The 22,023-nt window shown below is 38.3% G+C and overlaps 1 protein-coding gene across 1 annotated transcript in view; it reads right to left on the reverse strand.

Annotated features, from left to right (window-relative positions):
• The window catches only part of DECR1 (2,4-dienoyl-CoA reductase 1), a 51,141-nt gene that overhangs the window by 8,230 nt on the left and 20,888 nt on the right, over positions 1 to 22,023 (reverse strand). The gene's annotated exons all lie outside the window — the stretch shown is intronic.

Consider the following 22,023-nt stretch of genomic DNA (forward strand, 5'->3'; position numbering starts at 1 on the left):
TAAAAGGATATAGTAATTAACAACACAGCTAAATCAATTCACATCAGGAAAACATGATTTATAAGAATGGGATCTGATTCAAGAGGGTATAACAAAAAGTGAACCATTTTTCAAAACTTCAGTAGCCCTAAATTAATGAAAGTAATCTAATAAAATTGCTGCAACTTGCTAGTAATGTTACTGTCATTCAAGATGGCCCAGCCTGTGCTTACTTGGGATCCTACACCAGGTGAGTCAACACCAAAGCCCAAATCTCAGAGGCATGGCCCTCCAACACCCTGCACCACAGCTGGGCAGGATTCCCATTAACCAAGCACCCACTTAACTAAGAATACATCAGAATCAAAACTAAATTAGCAGGGACTTCTGCTTCAGCCATGATGGACAAGCCTTCCTCCTGCAAACATCAAGAAAACTGCATAAGATACATGATACAACTATTTTTAGATACTATACAGCTGGCAGGGAAGGACAGCCACCTTGAGGGAAAAAACAAATGAAATGAGCCCTAAGAGTACCCTAGGTTTTGCCTAAAGGTACTATACATCTACTATACTATGTACTATATACATACACATACTACATACTGTAGCATATATTATACACTATACACATATACTATATAGACTGTGGCATAGGAGGAGGAATCCAAGCACAAATGCCATTCTCACCAAGTTGAGGAGACAGAGATCAGAGTTTGGGGAGGCTGAGGAAGTTGCAATTTGTGAGGAGAGGTCCCCCAAGGAGGAAAGTATACAGAGACACAGCTCCATAAATCTGCACAGGATCTCCTTGAGTATTAGCCAAATACCAAGTGTATGTGTTCAGGGTGAAATTCCATGAGGCCAGACAAAGAACAACCGCCAGGGAGCTGGAAGCCAAACAATTCCCAGAGGCCACACAGAGCTGGGAGAGAACGTGACCTTTCAGCAGCTTTGTTGAACATCCAGGGCTTTCAGTGGAGAGTTCAAAAAGGCCATGCCTCAGGAGGAGGGTTAAATTAACCCAAAAGTAAAGGCTACTCTAGATTCGCCCACATAAAGTTTAAAAATGAACACTGAAATGAGTGAGTTGATCCACAAGTAACTTAACTGTTTGCCAAAATAAAAGTCAACACAGTTCAAGGGAAAATTAAAATACACACATGCGTGCACACATACACACACACACACACACACAGTCAACAACATAACATTCATGGCATGCAGTCAAAAATTACTACACATAAAAAGAAACAAAAACAGGAGAAAAATCAGTTAGTCTCAGAAATGATAAAGATAGAATTGGCAGACAAAGACCTTTAAAATGATAGTATAAATATGCTGAAAGATTTCAAGGAAAATGAGTAAAATGAGAAAAGTGAAAAATACGAAAGTAGAACCAAATAGAATTTCTAAAGCTAAAACATACAACATCCGAAATGAAAAATTAAATGTGTGAGCTTAGTTGCAGAAGAAAAGATGCATGTCTTAAAGACACAGCAACATCAACCATCCAAAACAAAGGACAGAGGGGGGAAACAGTTGAGGAAAAACAGAAGGACAGAGCCGCAGTGAGCTGTGGAACAAATATGTAGCGTGCTAACACATGTATAATCGGTTCCCAGAAGGAAGGGGCAGAAAAGTCACTTGGAGAAATAAAGATTGAAAATTTTCCATATTTGATAAAAACTATAATCTATAGATTCAGGGAGCTAAACAAATGCCAAGCAGGATAAATACAAAGAAAATTTCATATCATAATGACATTATAATCAATCACTCAAAACCAGTGATAAAGAGAAATCTTAATAGTGATCAGAGAAAAAAATAAACAATATAAATACGGGAACAAAGATAAAAGTATTCACTGACATCGTCAGAAACAATGTTAGCTAGAGAACAATGGAATGGTATCTTTAAGGTGCTGAAAGAAAAAAAAATCTGCCAACCCTGCATCCTGTACACAGTGGAAATATCCTTCAAAAACGAAGGTGGTATTTTTTGACAAACAAAAGCTGAAAGAATCCACTGCTAGGAGACCTGCACTACAAGAAGTACTGAAGAAAGTTCTTCAGGCAAAATGAAAATGATACTTAATAGAAACTGAGACCTTCAGATGGAATGATGGATGTCAAAAATGGCAAATGTGTCAGTAAATACATAACATTTTTTCTTATTTTCTGAATTTCTTTTGAAAATAATTGACTATACAAAGCTATACTAAAAAGTGACACAAATGTATGTAATCAGTAGTGCCTGGGACATAGTAGTTTCTCAATCAATTGACCAAATGAATGCAAGTTTAAAATAATAATCTTTAGCTCCTGAGAAACCAGTGATTCTTCTACTTCTCATTTAGCCATAACACTGAATAAGATAATACTGTAAATTTAATATTTGCAAAAGGATCAAAATATATATTTTATAAAATAGTACATACTTTAACAAATTTAAAAGACTACAAGTTTGAAGGACTACAATAAAGATATTTTATCAGATATTTTTTTTTCTCCTCATATATTTAGTTTCTCTTTCCCTCTGCATTTTCCAGAGCAGAAACAAAACTCAGCACATCCTGGACAACATAGGAGTGGAAGAGGGGGCAGGAGTACCATTTTGAGGATACGAGAAATAAGAATGGTTGTTAGTCCTTATGGTAACTCCTTTTATATATCAAACTCAGCCTTTCAGATCTCTGAAAATTATGTTGCTTCCAAAATCACTCTGTGAAAGACAGGGCTGTAGACCATTAGTGTACACCATTACAGCACAGACAACGGATGCTAACTGCATCATTCTCACAGCAAAATTATAAAAATGACTTTAAAAACTGACAATTACTTATACAAACCAAAAGCTCCAATGGAAAGTGCTCTATCTTTTGATCAGATTTGACAGAAATGTTTATCGAAGTGTGGGAGAGGAGGAGTTAAGCCATTATTATATAATTCAGGTACAGAAAATGAAAGATATTACCTTCTTCTCTTTCTCCAAGTTTTATTTTCTCAGCCTAGAAACTTTGGGTAGCCCACTGCTTATAATGAGATACTGCTGCTTTTAATTCTCCCTGAGTGTAAAAAGGAGGTAAAAATTTGAAACGGCACTGTTCCCACAGGATGACTGCTGCACAGTGAAACAAGACAGCTGGAGTTCAAAGGATGCGCAGTGGTGCTAAAAGTTCAAAGTAAACAATTCCTAGAGTCCCAAGGTTAGTCACAGACAGATTTTTCTTTTTGTAGGAAGGCCAAGTATTTAAATTAGAATAATTGTTTAACCTAGAGAGGAGGTTTGGAAATGGCAAATTTCTAACATCCCAGGGCAGACAACAGAAATGAATGTATGTTATTTAGTGAGGTCAAGTAAATGGAGAAAGGCAGCAAGGGATGAAATAAATATTATGCTAGTTCATCCTTTCTTATTTCAAAATGGGAAAAAATAGTAACAAAGAAATACTAAAAATCACTGTCTATTAAAAATGATAAAATATGTGTAAGATTATGTTCCAATTTCAAAAGAAGACTCAAAATTTCTAAAAGCTGGTTTCAATCCAAATTATGAAAATTAAAATAATAAACACTTTTAGTTCCAATGACCAACAGAGGTGGAATAGTGTAAAGACACCCGGGCTCAAATACTGACTCCACTATTTACTAGCTGCGTAGCTGTGGGACCTTGACCAAGTCACTTCCTGCTCTAGGCCCTAGATTTATCATCTGCAAAACAGGAAAACAGAGAGTGTATAGAAAATGTCATTAAAGTCTAAAGATTACTTATTAACTAACTGTTGCTGTTGATTCTACCTAGTACTCTTTTACCTTCAGGCAAAAAGCCCCATTTTGAAACTGATAATATCTAGTTTTTTAACCACATCTATAACTTCAACTGATGTTATCTCTGGCTGCCTAGTACTCTGGCACTTTCGCTGAAATCTGACTCATGGTCTTAAACCTACAAAAACGTCTGTATCCACATCTCAAACCCAACTTCTCCCATCATCCTGGTAGATTTCAACGCCCAGGTGGACAAAGTCCATAGATCTTACAGCTCCACGATCTCATCCCCAACAACTTCACTGTCACCCAGTTGAGCACAACCTGAGCTCTGTCATCACTCCACAACACCGAATACACTGCCTCACCCTCGATGCTGTCCCTCCAGTGCTCTCACCCCTCATGCTACCTGTGCTCTTTGAGATCTCACTATAAATTCTGGGTGCTTTATCTCCCGTATTCTTGAGGCTTATTATTCCCCCCTAGACTAACATGTCTATTTACAGCCTAGACTACTACATGAATGAATCACTCAATTCATAGCCACCATATTCTCTCAAGATATCCACCCTGCAACCCCTCAATTCCAGAATGGCCTTTTCCAGTCTTACATAGAGGGAATTTTAATACTGTTACAAACTGTGGGTGAACGCCATCAGAAAGATGCATCCACAATTTCACCAGGGCACTCAATATCATTCATCAACTCTTTCAATATCCAGAGTAAGCCTCTCCACCTGTGTTTCTGATTCACAGCTCCTGAGACTAGAACATTTCTTCATTGGTTCATCTCTTCTTTCTCCTTCAACGCTTCTCTTCATTGGGCTCTCCCAGCAGTCATTAATCATGCTTCAATCTCCACTCTGAAAATATCTCTTCTTAAGATCTTTCAGTTTAACTTTACCCATCTCCAGAGGGTAAAGTCCACATCCCTCCACCTCTTCTCTTGCCTCTCCAGGCATTATACACCACATATAAGCAACACTGAATTCCTTGTACTTCCTAAACACACAATTGAGCTATTGTTTGCAGCTTTAACTCTTCTACTATTATTGCCAGCAATTAATCTTACTAACAATCACAGAAAGAAGAGAAAACTCTGCACTTCTCTTTTTGATGAGGGCACAGAGGACCCTGTCTCTCAGCCGCTTTTTGATAAGAGCCCAGATTGAATTTAAATCTAAAAATCATCAATGCACTAAAAAGTTACTCAAAGGAGGATTAAATGACTTAAAAGCATAGAACAACTCTTCTTAAAAGAACATTATGGAGGAACCTAACATTTTCTTTAATAGTTAACACTTATTGAGCACCAGTCTGGGCTAGGCACTGTTCTTAACACTTTAAGGCACCAGTTCATTTAATCATCACAGCAATCCTAGGAGGGAGATTCTATTATTATCCTCAATTACAGAAGAGACTGAGGCACAGAGAGGTAACTTACCCAAGTTCACACAACTAGTAGTGGTATAAGCAGGATCAGAACCAGACAATTTGGTTCTAGAGCCTACTCTTAACCACTCTCAACCACTATGTAAAATTGCCTCTCCAAGAAATTTCCAACTGCATAATTTAAAAGAAAAAAAAGAGAGGCGGAGTCAAGATGGCGGCGTAGGCAGACTCTGAACTCACCTCCTCCCGTGGACACAGCCAATTTACAACTACTCGTGGAAAAATTACCCCTGAGACAGAACTGAAAACTGGATAAGAGGAACTCCTGCAACAACGGACAATCCTAACTGGGGTAGAAGAGGCAGAGACTCCCTTCTGGAGAGAAAAATGCCGCCTTCACAAGCCGCCAGCTTCACGGCCACCGGGAGCAGCTCACAGGTACGCAGCCTCCCTGGAGGCGCGGGGCCCTGAGCCGGGGAGCGCCCCCGCTGTGGGCATTTTGTGGACCCAGCACAATCGAGACCAGCGGCATAATATCTGACTTTGCCTGCTACTAAAGCATTGGGGAGCACCCCCAGAAAAGCTGGCTCACAAAGAAACTAAAACCGGCTCTTAAAGGGCCCACGCGCAAACTCACCCGTTTCAGAAAGCATCCTAAAATCACCAGAAAGAAAGGTGCACAGTGCTTTGGTGAAAAGAGACTCACCTAAGAGGCCCTGAGTGCATCTCGGTGAGGGGTGAGACCTCTCCAGGGACTGGGACGTTGGCGGCGGCCGTTGTTGTGGCCTGGTGTGAGCGTGCTGACACAGACGCCATTGGAGTTCTCCCTGAGGCCTGCTAGCCCAGGGTCTGCCCCACCCGCTAGAGCACCGATTTAATCCAGCTCAGCCAGGGCAGGCAGCCCACCCTAGAGACTGGCCCCACCCAACAACAAGCCCTCAGGCAACTTGTGGGCCTGCATAGATTGGTGACTGGATTCTCTGCAGCCTGGCAACTGAGCCGACTTAAGCGGGGCAGGGTGTGCACAAGGAGCGGGTAGAGAGTGTGGGGCAGTGGTGGAGTGTGTGGGGCTGCCGCCGTGGAGAGACTGGATCCGCTTGGGGAGGTCGGGGTGCTCACACGGGGCAGGACTGTGTTGACTGTGGGTGTGGACCTGTGGGCAGCAGGGCTTGTCAGCTGCAGAAGACTTGTGCTTCTCAAAGACCCATATAGGGGGTTTGCCCCACCTTCCAAAGCCTCAAACAATTGGGTGCTCCTGTGCCTGAGGCCAGCCCCACCCAGCTGCAATCCTCAGAGAGCTGACAAGAGACCTAATAGGCTAGAGGCTTACAGCAATTGTAAGGCCCTGAGCCTAACAACCTGCCACACTGGGGGCCTACTCACTTAAAAGAAATACTGCAACACAAATGTGGTATTAGAACTTGCAGCCAACTGTGCTGGGGCTCCCCACACCTGATAAAGAGACTGAAGGGCCCACAACAACTACAAGCAGCTGAGCATTACAACAGCTGGCCAGGAGCATAACTCAGCCTCCCTGGGTGCCTACAGGGAGAGCAAACAGGCCACAACAGAAGGACACACGTAGCCCACATAGGGGTCACCCCTGGAACATTGAGAACTGAGGGAAGCACACTGGAAGCCTCCTAAGCCATCACTTACATAAGGTCACCTATCCAAGAGCAGGAGACGTAGCTGACCTACCTAATACGTAGACACAAGCACAGGGAAAGAGGCAAAATGAGGAGGCAAAAGAATACATTCCAAGTAAGGGAACAGGACAAAACCCCAGAAAAGGAACTAAGTGAAACAGAAATGAGCAACCTACCTGACAGAGAGTTCAAACTAAGAGTGTTAAGGATGCTCACTGATCTGGGGAGAAGAATAGATGAACTCAGTGAGAATGTCAACAAAGAAATGGAAGATATAAAAAAGAACCAATCAGAAATGAAGAATACAATACTGGAATTCTGAATAATGAAAAATTCATTAGAGGGACTCAAAAGCAGAGTAGAGGATACAGAAGAACAGATCTGTGAGCTGGACGAAAGACTAGAAGAAATTACCCAAGCTGAACAGGTAAAAGAGAAAAGAATTAAAAAGAGTGAGGACAGTCTAAGGGACCTGTGGGACAACATCAAGCGCACTAACATCCGTGTTATAGGTGTCCCAGAAGGAGAAGAACGAGACAAGGGGTCAGAGAATCTATTTCAAGAAATAATAGATGAAAACTTCCCTAACCTAAGGAAGGAAACAGACATCCAGGTACAGGAAGCACAGAGAGCCCCAAACAAGATAAACCCAAAGAGGCCCACACCAAGACACATCATAATCAAAATGTCCAGAATTAAAGATAAAGAGAGAATCCTAAAAGCTGCAAGTGAATATGAAGTTACATACAAAGGAAACCCCATAAGGCTATCAGCTGACTTCTCAGCAGAAACCTTACAGGCTAGAAGAGAATGGCACGATATATTTAAAGTGCTAAAAGGAAAAAACTTACAGCCAAGAATACTCTACCCAGCAAGGTTATCATTCAAAATGGAAGGAGAGATCAAAATTTTCCCAGATAAGCAAAAATTAAAGGAGTTTGTCACCAAGAAACCAGTGCTACAAGAAATGTTAAAGGGACTGATTTAAGGAGAAAAGAGAAGACCACAAATAGGAAAAATTATCTATTTCCATGATTAGAAAGTAATGGATACAAATGCACAAAAAAGAGGTTAGATATGATATCAAAAACATGAGGGAGGAGGGGAGTTAAAGAGTACAGCTTTCAGACAGAGGTCAAACTAAAGTGACCATCAATTCTGTATAGAAGAAGAAAGGAACAGAGAAGGACGACTAAAACACTGAGGAAAAAAAAAAAAGTTAAAAAATGGCAGTAAGTACATACTTATCAATAGCTACTTTAAACGTCAATGGACGAAATGCTCCAAGTAAAAGGCATAGGGTGGCTGACTGGATAAAAAAACAAGACCCATATATATGCTGCATACAAGAGACACACTTCAGACCTAAAGACACTCACAAACTGAAAGTGAAGGGATGGAAAAAGATACTCCACGCAAATGGCAATGAAAAGAAAGCTGGGGTAGCAGTACTCATATCAGACAAAATAGACTTTAAAACAAAAACTGTAAAAAGAGACAAGGGCATTACATAATGATCAAGGGAACAATCCAACAAGAGGATATAACACTTGTAAATATCTATGCACTCAATGTAGGTGCACCTAAATATATAAACCAATTATTAACAGACACAAAAACAGAAATAGACAGTAACACAATAATAGTAGGGGACTTTAACACTCCACTTACACCAACGGATAGATCATCCAAACAGAAGATCAATAAGAAAACATTGGCCTTAAACAACACACTAGAACAGATAGACCTAGTAGAGATATATAGAGCATTCCATCCAAAAACCAAAGAATACACGTTCTTTTCAAATGCACATGGAACATTCTCCAGGACTGATCACATATTAGGCCATAAAACAAGTCTCCATAAATTTAAGAAGATTGAAATAATACCAAGCATCTTTTCTGACCACAACGGTATGAAACTAGAAATCAGCTATAGGAAGAAAATCAGAAAAGCCACAAATACGTGGAGATTAAACAAAATGCTACTGAACAATGACTGGGTTAACGAAGAAATCAAAGAAGAAATCAAAAAATACCTGGAGACAAATGAAAATGAAAATACGACATGCCAGAATTTATGGGATACAGCAAAAGCGGTTCTAAGAGGGAAGTTTATAGCAATACAGGCCTATCTCAACAAACAAGAAAAATCTCAAATAAACAATCTAACAATGCACCTAAAGGAACTGGAAAAAGAAGAACAAACAAAGCCCAAAATCAGTAGAAGAAGGGAAATAATAAAAATCAGAGCAGAAATAAATGAAATAGAGACCAAAAACAATAGAAAAAATTAATAAAACCAAGAGCTGGTTCTTTGAAAAGATCAACAAAATAGACAAACCTTTAGCTAGACTCACCAAGAAAAAAGAGAGAAGGCACAAATAAGTAAAATCAGAAATGAAAGAGGAGAGGTTACAACAGACACCTCAGAAATACAAAAGATTATAAGAGAATACTATGAAAAGCTATATGCCAACCAATTCGACAATCTGGAAGAAATGGATAAATTCTTAGAATCATAAAACCTTCCAAAACTGGATCAAGAAGAAGTAGAGAATTTGAATAGACCAATCACCAGTAAGGAGATCGAAACAGTAATCACAAACCTCCCCAAAAATAAAAGTCCAGGACCAGACGGCTTCCCTGGTGAATTCTACCAAACATTCAAAGAAGACTTAATACCTATCCTTCTCAAACTCTTCCAAAAAATTGAGGAGTGGGGGAAGCTCCCTAACTCATTCTACAAAACTGACATTACCCTGATACCAAAACCAGACAAGGACAACACAAAAAAAGAAAATTACAGGCCAATATCACTGAGAACATCAATGCAAAAATCCTAAACAAAATACTAGCAAATTGCATACAACAATACGTTAAAAAGATTATACACCACGATCAAGCAGGATTTATTCCACGGATGCAGGGATGGTTTAACATTCACAAATCAATCAACATAATACACCACATTAATAAAATGAAGAATAAAAATCACATGATCATCTCAATAGATGCAGAGAAAGCATTTGACAAGATACAGCATCCACTTATGATAAAAACTCTGAATAAAATGGGGATAGAAGGAAAGTACCTCAACATAATAAAGATCATATATGAGAAACCCACAGCTAATATCATCCTCAATGGTGAAAAACTGAAAGCTATCCCTCTAAGAACAGGAACCAGACAAGGATGCCCACTGGCACCACTCCTATTTAACATAGTATTGGAAGTCCTAGCCAGAGCAATCATGCAAGAGAAAGAAATAAAAGGGATCCAAATTGGAAAGGAAAAAGTGAAACTGTCACTATTTGCAGATGACATGATTTTATATATAGAAAACCCTAAAGAATCCACCAGAAAACTTTTAGAAGTAATAAACGAATACGGTGAAGTTACAGGATACAAAATCAACATACAAAAATCAGTTGCATTTCTGTACACTAACAATGAAGTAGCAGAAAGAGAAATTAAGAATACCATCCCATTTACAATTGCAACAAAAAGAATAAAACACCTAGGAATAAACTTAACCAAAGAGGTGAAAGATCTGTACACCAAAAACTATAAAACATTGCTGAAAGAAATTGAAGAAGACACAAAGAAATGGAAAGATATTCCGTGCTCTTGGACTGGAAGAATTAACATAGTTAAGATGTCCATACTTCCTAAAGCCATCTATAGATTCAATGCAATCCCTATCAAAGTTCCAAGAACATTTTTCACAGAAATAGAACAAAGAATCCTAAAATTCATATGGAACAACAAAAGACCCCGAATAGCTAAAGGAATCCTGAGAAAAAAGAACAAAGCTGGAGGTATCACACTCCCTGATTTCAAAATATACTACAAAGCTATAGTAACCAAAACAGCATGGTACTGGCACAAAAACAGACATACAGATCAATGGAATAGAATCGAAAGCCCAGAAATAAACCCACACATCTATGGACAGCTAATCTTTGACAAAGGAGCCAAGAACATACAATGGGGAAAAGAAAGTCTCTTCAACAAATGGTGTTGGGAAAACTGGATAGCCACATGCAAAAAAATGAAAGTAGACCCTCACCTTACACCATACACAAAAATTAACTCCAAATGGATTAAACACTTGAATGTAAGACCTGAAACTGTGAAACTTCTAGAAGAAAACATAGGCAGTACGCTCTTCGACATTGGTCTTAGCAACATCTTTTCAAACACCACGTCTGACCGGGCAAGGGAAACAATAGAAAAAATAAACAAATGGGACTACATCAAACTAAAAAGCTTCTGCACAGCAAAGGAAACCATCAACAAAACGAAAAGACAACCTAACAATTGGGAGAAGATATTTGCAAACCATACTTCTGATAAGGGCTTAATCTCCAAAATATATAAAGAACTCATGCATCTCAACAACAAAAAAACTAACAACCCGATTAAAAAATGGGCAAAGGACCTGAACAGACATTGCTCCAAAGAAGATATACAGATGGCCAACAGACACATGAAAAGTTGTTCAAAGTCACTAACTATCAAGGAAATGCAAATCAAAACTACAATGAGATATCACCTCACGCCCGTCAGAATGGCTATAATTAACAAGACAGGAAACAACATGTGTTGGAGAGGATGTGGAGAGAAGGGAAGTCTCATACACTGCTGGTGGGAGTGCAAACTGGTGCAGCCACTATGGAAAACAGTATGGAGATTCCTCAAAAAATCAAGGATAGAACTACCATATGATCCAGCTATTCCACTGTTGGGTATTTATCCAAAGAACTTGAAAACACCAATTTGTAAAGGTACATGCACCCCTGTGTTCATTGCAGCGTTATTCACAACAGCCAAGACTTGGAAGCAACCTAAGTGCCTATCAAGGGACGAATAGATAAAGAAGATGTGGTATCTATACACAGTGGAATACTACTCAGCCATAAGAAACGATGAAATCCAGCCATTTGTGACAACGTGGATGGACATTGAGGGTATAATGCAAAGTGAAATAAGTCAGAGGGAGAAGGTCAAATACTGTATGATTTCCTTCATTAAGTAGTAGATAATAACAACAATAAACAAACACATAGGGACAGAGATTGGATTGGTGGTTACCAGAGGGGAGGGGGGGAGGGAGGAGTGTGAAAGGGTTAATTCGGTACATGTGTGTGGTGATGGGTTGTAATTTGTATTTTGGTGGTGAACATGATGTAATCTATGCAGAAATAGAAGTACAATGATGTACACCTGAAATTTTTACGTTATAAACCAATGTTACTGCAATAAACAAAAAATTTTAATAAATAAATAAATAAATAAAAGAAAAAAAAGATTGCTTTCCAAAATTTCCAAATCATGTTACCTTTATATTATCTTCACAAAACACCAAAGTAAAGTACAAGATTGCTACAAGAAATTTTAACAAATGAAGTTGAAATCTTCCATAAAACTAGCAAGATAAGTCTAGCAAGAAGTGGTTTTAAAAGGATACTAATGGGGGCCGGCTCCATGGCCTAATGGTTAAGTTTGGCACACTCTGCTTTGGTGTCCCAGGTTCACAGGTTCGGATCCTGGGCATGGACCTATACCACCCATCAGACATGCTGTGGTGGCGACCCACATACAGAACAGAGGAAGACTGGCACAGATGTTAGCTCAGGGCGAATCTCCCTCAAGCAAAATAGGAAGATTGGCAACAGATGTTAACTCAGGGTGAATCTTCCTCAGCAAAAAAAAAACAAAAAATACTAACACTGCCCTAATAAATTCCAACTGATGACTAGAAATGTGTTTTTAAACATTCTTTAAATGCATCCACTGTTCTAAGGAAGGACTGGACACAATACACAGAAATGTACCCATATGGTTCTTATATACTTTAAAATCTAAACAGCATATAACTTTTACTCACACTAGTGACAAGTAAGAAAGCCTCATTCTACTCCTGCTCTACCCTCCCCACGTCTGAAAAAAGGTGCATTTGCTTCCATACCAGTTGATTTTGTCAAATGATGGGTCATCTTCTTTTCCCCCTAATAGTAAAGCTGACAGACATAATTGAAAGAAGTATTAAATATGCCCTCAACTCACCTTGTTTTTGTGGGTCTCAAAAATGTTTCATTCCATAAACAAAGCATCACCTTTGTGCTCAGTGAAAAGTTAGGTACTGGTGGGGAGAGGAGTCGAGAAAGGGTAGAAAGGGTTTGCAGGTGTGGCAGAAGTAATGTATCCCGGTGGTGAAAGCATTTCCAATCTTGACGGACGGGAAAAGGAGACTTACAAAGTCTCCTTATTGTGTATGGCAAAATAACAACATCCAGCCTGTTTTTAAATGCTACTGTGTGCATTAAAGCCTCTGAGCAGGGCATCCTTCATTGAGGTGTGGAACTAGAGTTGGGCATGAAGATTCTGTATGGCTTCGGGAAAAGAGATCCTAGTCAGAGTATATGTAAAAGAACAGTCAACAAGCGGTGGTTATGGAAGGAAGTGAGATTGGACAGGCCAAGGACACTGGATGATGAAGGATGAGGTGACAGTAACTGGCCAAGTACAATATCAAAGGACTGGAAATAAAAATGTTTTAAAATTTACTGTTGTTGTTTTCAGTTCACACATTATGTAGTCTAGGACAGCAAGATCATTAAGAACCTTACGTTTTCAGATAATTTATTATAACTTAGCTGCACGAACACTGCAGCTTTTTTTTTTCTACTTAGTTCAAACTTATCAACTGTTTCTTCATGTCTATTGACCAAAAGGATCTTTTCTTCTTTTATCTTTCGTCAGTTGGTGAATTATTCATATTTCTTCTTTTCTTCCTCGAGCAATGAGGCTGCTGGTGAGATTACCTTAGGCATACTTCCAATGACACCCATCTATCCACAATTCCCTCTACAGACATTTCTTAATTATTTTCTTTTTTCCCTTCATTTTCCATAATTACTCTACCTAAACAGTGACCTTTCACTTCCTCCCTTTCCCTGACTCAGGCTCCATATGGTTCAAGCTTCCTTGGGCTGCTTCTGACTATCCCTTACTCTCAGATTCCTTGAATAACTGAAAATTATTTCCACCAAATTCTTTAAATGATCTGGGCTATCATATGTTCATTCATGTGCATGAAAAAGAACATGTACGTTTGTAAAGCAATTTATATTTTTCATGAAGCTTTTGTATCTAACACCTTGTTTTGTTACTAAATATTGGAGTAATAATTATCCAATCTGTTTTACAGAGGAGAAAGCTGAGTAGTGGTAAAAATATCCTGACTCACTAATTGTCCAAGTATTACACTAGGTGACCAGGACTTCAACTAAACTAGAGCTCCTTCTGTTTTCCCACTAGACCACTTAAAACAACAACAAAAAATTATGTAAAACGTCAATTTAAACAGTGATAGAGAGCACTTATAAGGTATTTAATAAACCATAGTTTCTCATTTGTAAAAGTGAGAATTAAAAACATCTATGCCATATATTTAAAAAGACTAACTCTATGCCTCAGTTTCCACCCATAACTATAAATGGGAATAAAATAACACATCTTACAGAGTCATTGCAGGTATTAAATGAGTTAAGAAATGTTTAGCACCTAGAACAAAACCTGATACAGAATAAGCACTCAATAAATGTTAAGTGTTCAAAAAAAGGTGGAAAGAAGGAAGGAGGGAGGAGAAGGGAGAGAGGAAGAGATGGAGAGAGAAAGGAAGAAAGAGTGGTTAAAATTAAGGCATTTCCTATAAATAATGCTTCACTTTTTGCTTATTCACTATTCTAACACCTTTTGGGTCATATCTGTATTTGATAACTAAAGAACTTGCAGTAATCACTACATAATTGTCATACGGTCTTATGTGGAAGGAAGTCTAGCGTCCTGGTATAAAGTAATCCATGTGACTCAATTAGCAAAGCTAGTCCAAAACCAAGTATACTATCTGGATAGGCTGCTGTACATTTTGTTAATTAATACATGTAAAAGAAGGAAAAATAAAATTTAAGAAAAATCAGGTCGTCAGCATCATGGTGGAGTGAGCTTTCCTGTAAACTCTTCCCCCGATAAGATACAACAAAAGGAACAGTGACAGACCAACAACAGAATCCTAGACAGTGAAAAGCAAGATTGGAAAGATCCACACTGCCGCACATCTGAGAGTGGAATGTGCTGGGCCCCCGGAGGAAGTGGGGAGAGGTAAGGAGAACTCCTCTCCCTCCCCATCAGATCAGCGATCCCGTCTGCATGGCTCCCGGAGAGGGGGAAGGGGCAGCCCTGTTCGGGGAAACCATAGGTCTTTGGGCTTTCTCAGCCAGTGGGAAACTCCCACACAGAGGACTCAGAACTGCTACCAGGTACCATCAACATCTGAGCACCCCAGAGAGCAGATAACAAGGGGCGAATGAGAAGCCTCCCACGCCAGGGAGACAGCAGGCAAAAGAGAGAGCACCCCCCCTCCCCGCAAACCAGACCCTGCAGCTCAGCCGACCAGATCAGACCAAGTGACCAGCGGATCACAGCGAACAGCCGCGGCAGAGCGCAGGGGGCTCAGATTACACAGCCCTTTACCCCCACACAGTGGCGGTAGGGGGAAACTGCAACCAGATATTTCCAGGATGAGGAAAAACAAAGCCAACACAGGAACCACAATGCAAAGGCACATGAAATCACCAGTCCAGAAGGAAAATGACAAGCACCCAGAAACCAACTCTGAAGACACAGAAATCCATAACCTAAACAACAGAGATTTCAAAATAGCTATCATAAAAACACTCAACGAAATATGAGACAACACAGACAAATAATTCAATGAGATTAGGAGTTTCTTCACAAAAGAGATTGAAATCATAAAGAAAAACCAATCAGTGCTGATGGAGATGAAGAACACAATGGAAGAGATAAAGGAGAATCTGGAATCTTTAAAGAACAGAGCTGACACTATGGAGGAAAGAATTAGCATTATAGAGGATAGGAATACAGATATGTTCCAGATGGAAGAGGAGAGAGAACTAAGACTAAAAAGAAAGGAAGAAAGACTCCGAGAAATATCTGACTCTATTAGGAAATGTAACATAAGAAATGTAGGTATTCCTGAGGGAGAAGAGAGGGAAAGAGGAACAGAGAGCCTATTCAAGGAAATAATAGCTGAGAATTTCCCAAATCTGGGGAAGGAGCAGGAAATACCAGTAAGCGAAGCCAACAGATCACCTAAATACATCAACAGGCAAAGGCCCACTCCACGACACCTAGTGGTAAGGCTAGCCAAAGTCAATGACAAAGAAACAACATTAAGGGCAGCTAGAAAAAACAAAAAATAACGTACAAAGGAACTTCTATCAGGCTTTCAGCGGATTTCTCAACAGAAACTTTACAGGCTAGGAGAGACTGGAATGATATATTCAAAATACTGAAAGACAAAAATTTTCAGCCAAGAATACTCTATCCAGCAAAAATATCCTTCAAATATGATGGAGAAATAATAACTTTCCCAAATAAACAAAAGCTAAGGGAGTTCATGGCCACGAGACCCCCACTACAAGAAATACTCAAGAAGGCCCTCAGGCCTGAAAAAAAAGAAGACAAAGGGAATACAAAGCTTGGAGCAAGGAGAAAAATAGGTAGACAAACTCAGAAAAATAGTAGATCTTTACCGGAATAGGTTAGCAACCACTTAAATATCAAAATCAAAGATCAAAGGAAGGAATTCACCAAAAATAAATTTAACCTCATCACTGTAAACACACATCCACAACACAAGATAGAATAAGGTATAACAAGAACGACTTAGAAGGGGAAGAGGAAAGTGATTGAATTGACTTAGTATAAGGAAATAGGAGGCCATCAGATAATGGAATATCTCATACACAAGATTGTTGACACAAACTTCAAGGTAACCACTAAACAAATAATCAGAACAAAATCACATATGATAAACAAAGAACAAACTAGAAGAGTCATAAGACAGTACAACCAAACTGAATTGGCAGTCTGAAACAAATGGGACAAGAAACAAAGGAAACACAAAAGAACCAGAAAATAAAGTGACAAAATAGCAACGTTAAGCCCTCATATAGCAATAATTACCCTAAATGTAAATGGATTGAACTCTCCAATCAAAAGATACAGAGTGGCAGGATGGATTAAAAAGCAAGACCCAACAATATGCTGCCTCCAGGAAACACATCTCAGCTCTAAAGACAAGCACAGGCTCAGAGTGAAAGGACAGAAGACAATACTCCAAGCTAATGGCAAACAAAAGAAAGCAGGTCTTGCCATACTTATATCAGACAAAGTAGACTTCAAGATAAAACCGGTCAAGAGACACACAGAAGGGAAATATATAATGATAAAAGGGACACTCCACCAAGAAGACATACCACTTTTAAATATATATGCACCCAACATAGGAGCACCAATGTACATAAAGCAACTATTAACAAACCTAAAAGGAGACATTAACAACAACACAATAATAGTAGGGGATCTTAATACCCCACTTACATCAATGGATAGATCATCCAGACAAAAAGTCAATAAAGAAATAGTAGACTTAAATGAAAAAATGGATGAGATGGACCTAGTAGACATATACAGAGCACTCCATCCAAAAACAGCTGACTACACATTCTTCTCAAGCACGCATACAACATTCTCAAGGATAGACCATATGTTGGGAAACAAAGCAAGCCTCAATAAATTTAAGATTGAAATCATAACAAGCATCTTTTCAGACCATAATGCTATGAAACTAGAAATGAACCATGAAAAAAAAACTGGGAAAGTGACAAAAAATGTGGAGATTAAACAACATGCTACTGAACAACCTTTGGATCATTGATGAAATTAAAGGAGAAATCAAAAACTATCTGGAAACAAATGAAAATGAAAATATGCCATACCAAACCATACGGGATGCAGCAAAAGTGGTCATGAGAGGGAAACTCATAGCGATACAAGCCCACCTTAACAAACAAGAAAAAGCCCAAATAAGCAACCTTAAATTACACCTACAGAACTAGAAAAAGAAGAACAAACAAAGCCCAAAGTCAGCAGAAGGAGAGAAATAATAAAAATCAGAGCAGAAATAAATTAAATTGAGACCAAAAAAACAGTAGAAAGGATTAATGAAACAAAGAGTTGGTTCTTTGAAAAGATAAACAAAATTGACAAACCCTTAGCCAGGCTTACTAAAAAAAAAGAGAAAAGGCTCAAGTAAATACAATTAGAAATGAAAGAGGAGAAATTACAATGGATATCACGGAAATACAGAGGATTATAAGAGAATACTATGAGAAATTATATGCCCACATATTGGACAATCTAGAAGAAATGGATAAATTCTTAGACTCACACAACCTCCCAAAACTGAACCAAGAAGAAATGGAGAATCTGAATAGCCCGATCATAAGTAAAGAGATTGAAATAGTAATCAAAAAATAAAAGTCCAGGACCAGATGGCTTCTCCAGTGAATTTTACTAAACATTCAAAGAAGATTTAATACCCATCCTTCTCAAACTATTCCAAAACATAGAGGAAGATGGAACACTTCCTAAATCATTCTACGAGGCCAACATCACCCTGATACCAAAGTCAGACAAAGACAATACAAAGAAGGAAAATTACAGGCCAATATCACTGATGAACATACATGCAAAAATCCTCAACAAAATATTGGCAAACCGAATACAACAATACGTTAACAAGATCATACATACACCATGATCAAGTGGGATTTATACCAGGGACGCAGGGATGGTTCAACATCCACAAATCAATCAACGTGATACATCACATCAACAAAACAAAGAATACAAACCACATGGTCATCTCAATAGACACAGAGAAGGCATTTGACAAGATACAACATCCATTTATGATAAAAACTCTCAACAAAATGGGAATAGAAGGAAAGTACCTCAACATAATAAAGGCTATTTATGACAAACCCACAGCCAACATCATACTCAACAAGGAAAGACTGAAAGCCATTCCTCTGAGAACAGGAATGAGGCAGGGCTGCCCACTATCACCACTCCTGTTCAACAGAGTACTGGAGATTTTGGCCAGAGCAATTAGGCAAGAAAAAGGAATAAAAGGAATCCAAATAGGTAACAAAGAAGTGAAACTCTCACTATTTGCAGATGAAATGATTTTATATATAGAAAACCCTAAAGAATCCGTTGGAAAACTATTAGAAATAATCAACAACTACAGCAAAGTTGCAGGGTACAAAATCAATCTACAAAAATCAGTTGCGTTTCTGTATGCTAATAACGAACTAACAGAAACAGAGCTCAAAAAGATAATACCATTTAATTGCATCAAAAAGAATAAAATACCTAGGAATAAATCTTACCAAGGAGGTGAAAGACCTATACAATGAGAACTACAAGACATTATTGAAAGAAATCGATGATGACATAAAGAAATGGAAAGATATCCCATGCATGTGGATTGGAAGAATAAAGGTAGATAAAATGTCCATATTACCTACAGATTCAATGCAATCCCAATCAGAATCCTAATGACATTCTTCACAGAAATAGAAAAAAGAATACTAAAATTCATATGGAGCAACAAAAGACCACGAATAGCTAAAGCAATCCTAAGAAAAAAGAACAAAGCAGGAGGCATCACAATCCCTGACTTCAAAACATTCTACAAAGCAATAGTAATCAAAACAGCATGGTACTGGTACAAAAACAGACACACAGATCAATGGAACAAAATTGAAAGCCCAGAAATAAAACCAAACATATACAGACAGCTAATTTTCGACAAAGGAGCTAACAACATACAATGGAAAAAGGAAAGTCTCTTCAATAAATGGTGTTGGGAAAACTGGACAGCCACATGCAAAAGAATGAAAGTGGACCATCTGCTATCGCCATTCACAAAAATTAACTGAAAATGGATCAAAGACCTGAAGGTGAGACCTGAAACTATAAAACTCATAGAAGAAAATACAGGCAACATGCTATTTGACATTGGTCATAAAGGAATCTTTTCGGATGACATGCCTACCCAGACTAGGGAAACTAAAGAAAAAATAAACAAGTGGGACTTTATCAGATTAAAGAGCTTCTACAAGACAAACAAAATCAGAATCAAGATGAACAGACAACCCACCAGCTGCAAGAGAATATTTGCAAAACATACATCTGACAAGGGGTTGATCTCCATAATATATAAAGAACTCACACAACTGAATAACAAAAAAACAAACAACCTGATCAAAAAATGGGCAGAGGAAATGAACAGACACTTCTCCAAAGAAGATATACAGATGGCCAATAGGCACATGAAAAGAGGTTCAATATCACTAATCATCAGGGAAATGCAAATCAAAACAACACTAAGATATCACCTTGCGCCCGTTAGAATGGCTATAATCACCAAGACAAAAAACAACAAATGTTGGAGAGGATGTGGAGAAACAGGGACCCTCATACACAGCTGGTGGGAATGCAAACTGCTGCAGCCTCTATGGAAAATGGTATGGAGATTCCTCAAAGAATTAAAAATAGAGATGCCCTATGATCCAGCCATGCCACTACTGGGAATCTATCCAACGAACCTGAAATCAACAATCCAAAGAGGCTTATGCACCCCTATGTTCACTGCAGCATTATTCACTATAGCTAAGTGGAAGCAACCTAAGTGTCCCTCAACTGACGATTGGATCAAGAAAATGTGGTATATATATACAATGGAACACTACTCAGCCAAAAAAAAAAGACAAAATCGTCCCATTTGCAACAACATGGATGGGCCTGGAGGGTATTACGTTAAGTGAAATAAGCCAGAAAGAGAAAGACAAACACTGTAGGATCTCACTCATATGTGGAATATAAACCAACACATGGACAGAGAAAACTGTATTGTGGTTACCAGGGGCAATGGGGGTGGGGGGTGGGCACAAGGGGTGAAAGGAGACATATATATGGTGATGGACAAACAAAAATGTACAACCCAAAATTTCACAATGTTAAAAACTATCAAAACATCAATAAAAAAAATTTAAGAAAAATCAGTTTTCTTCAGATGGAATCCAAAAAAATATATTCTTAAAAGACAATAATGGATATGTGGCCAATATTTTTACTTAAATGTTAAGTAATTTAAGATTTGAAAAACAGCCAAATATGAAATATATCATACTGTGTTGAGCACTTATCTAATGTGTCTTTGACAGTGTCCTAAGAGGCATTTTTTGGATTTAGGTTAAACAGAACGTTAATTTCAAAAGGCAGGGCTGTAGCCAACACATCACTTGTTTGCAAAGACCAGAGCTGAAGACTGCCAGAGCAGCTGGAAAGGAGGAAGCAATATCGGGATATAAATTCCCCTCAAATATTCAGAGATCCCTGAACTAAGCAAGCACTGGAATGGTCTAAGAGACTCCATGAATAGTAATACCCAGAAGCTGAAAAAGTGAGCCTTAAGAAAATTTTAGCAAAACAAGTCCATCACTATACAAATAGGATAATACATGATAACCGAGAGGGGTTTAGCCCAGGAATGCAATGTTGGTTTAAAAATTCAAAAATTAATCAATGGAATTCACCATATTAACAGGCTTAAAAAAAAAAGGACCATCTCAATAAATATAGAAAGAAGGCTTGACTTGACAAATTTAACACCTATTCATGGTTTTTGAAAAAGAAGAAAATTGCCAGCAAACTAGATACAGAAGTGAATTTCATCAATTGATAAGGGGCATTTATGAAAACCTCCAAATAAACTCGTAATTAATGGTGACTGTCTGAGTGCTTTCCTCCCGATATCAGAAGGAAATGTATTTGATTTGTCTCCTGCTATCAGGAACAAAAAGGGATGCTTGCTTTCATCACTGCTATTCAACATTGTACTGTACAGTAAAATAAGGCAAGAAAAAGAAATAAAGAGTGTAAAGGAAGATGTAAAAATTGTCTTTTTTCACAAACATTGTCAACAGCATAGAAAATCTTAAGGAATCTACCAAAAAAGCTGTAAGAACTAATGAGTTTAGCAAGCTTGCAGAAAAAAGGTAAATATACAGAAACGAATCCATTGTATGTCTAAATACCACAAGCATACAATTAGAAAATAAAATTTAAAAAAAATAACACCAAAAATATAAAATACTTTAGCAGAAATGTAACAAAATTTGTATACAAAGACCTACACACTGAAAACAGCAAAACACTGCTTTAATTAAGGAAGACCTAAATAAATGGAAAGACATATCATGCAGATAGATTGAAAGACTTGATATTG

The sequence above is a fragment of the Ceratotherium simum genome, chromosome 23 (genome assembly GCF_057802395.1).
Source record: "Ceratotherium simum simum isolate JZ-2026a chromosome 23, ASM5780239v1, whole genome shotgun sequence".
Lineage (NCBI taxonomy): Eukaryota > Metazoa > Chordata > Mammalia > Perissodactyla > Rhinocerotidae > Ceratotherium > Ceratotherium simum.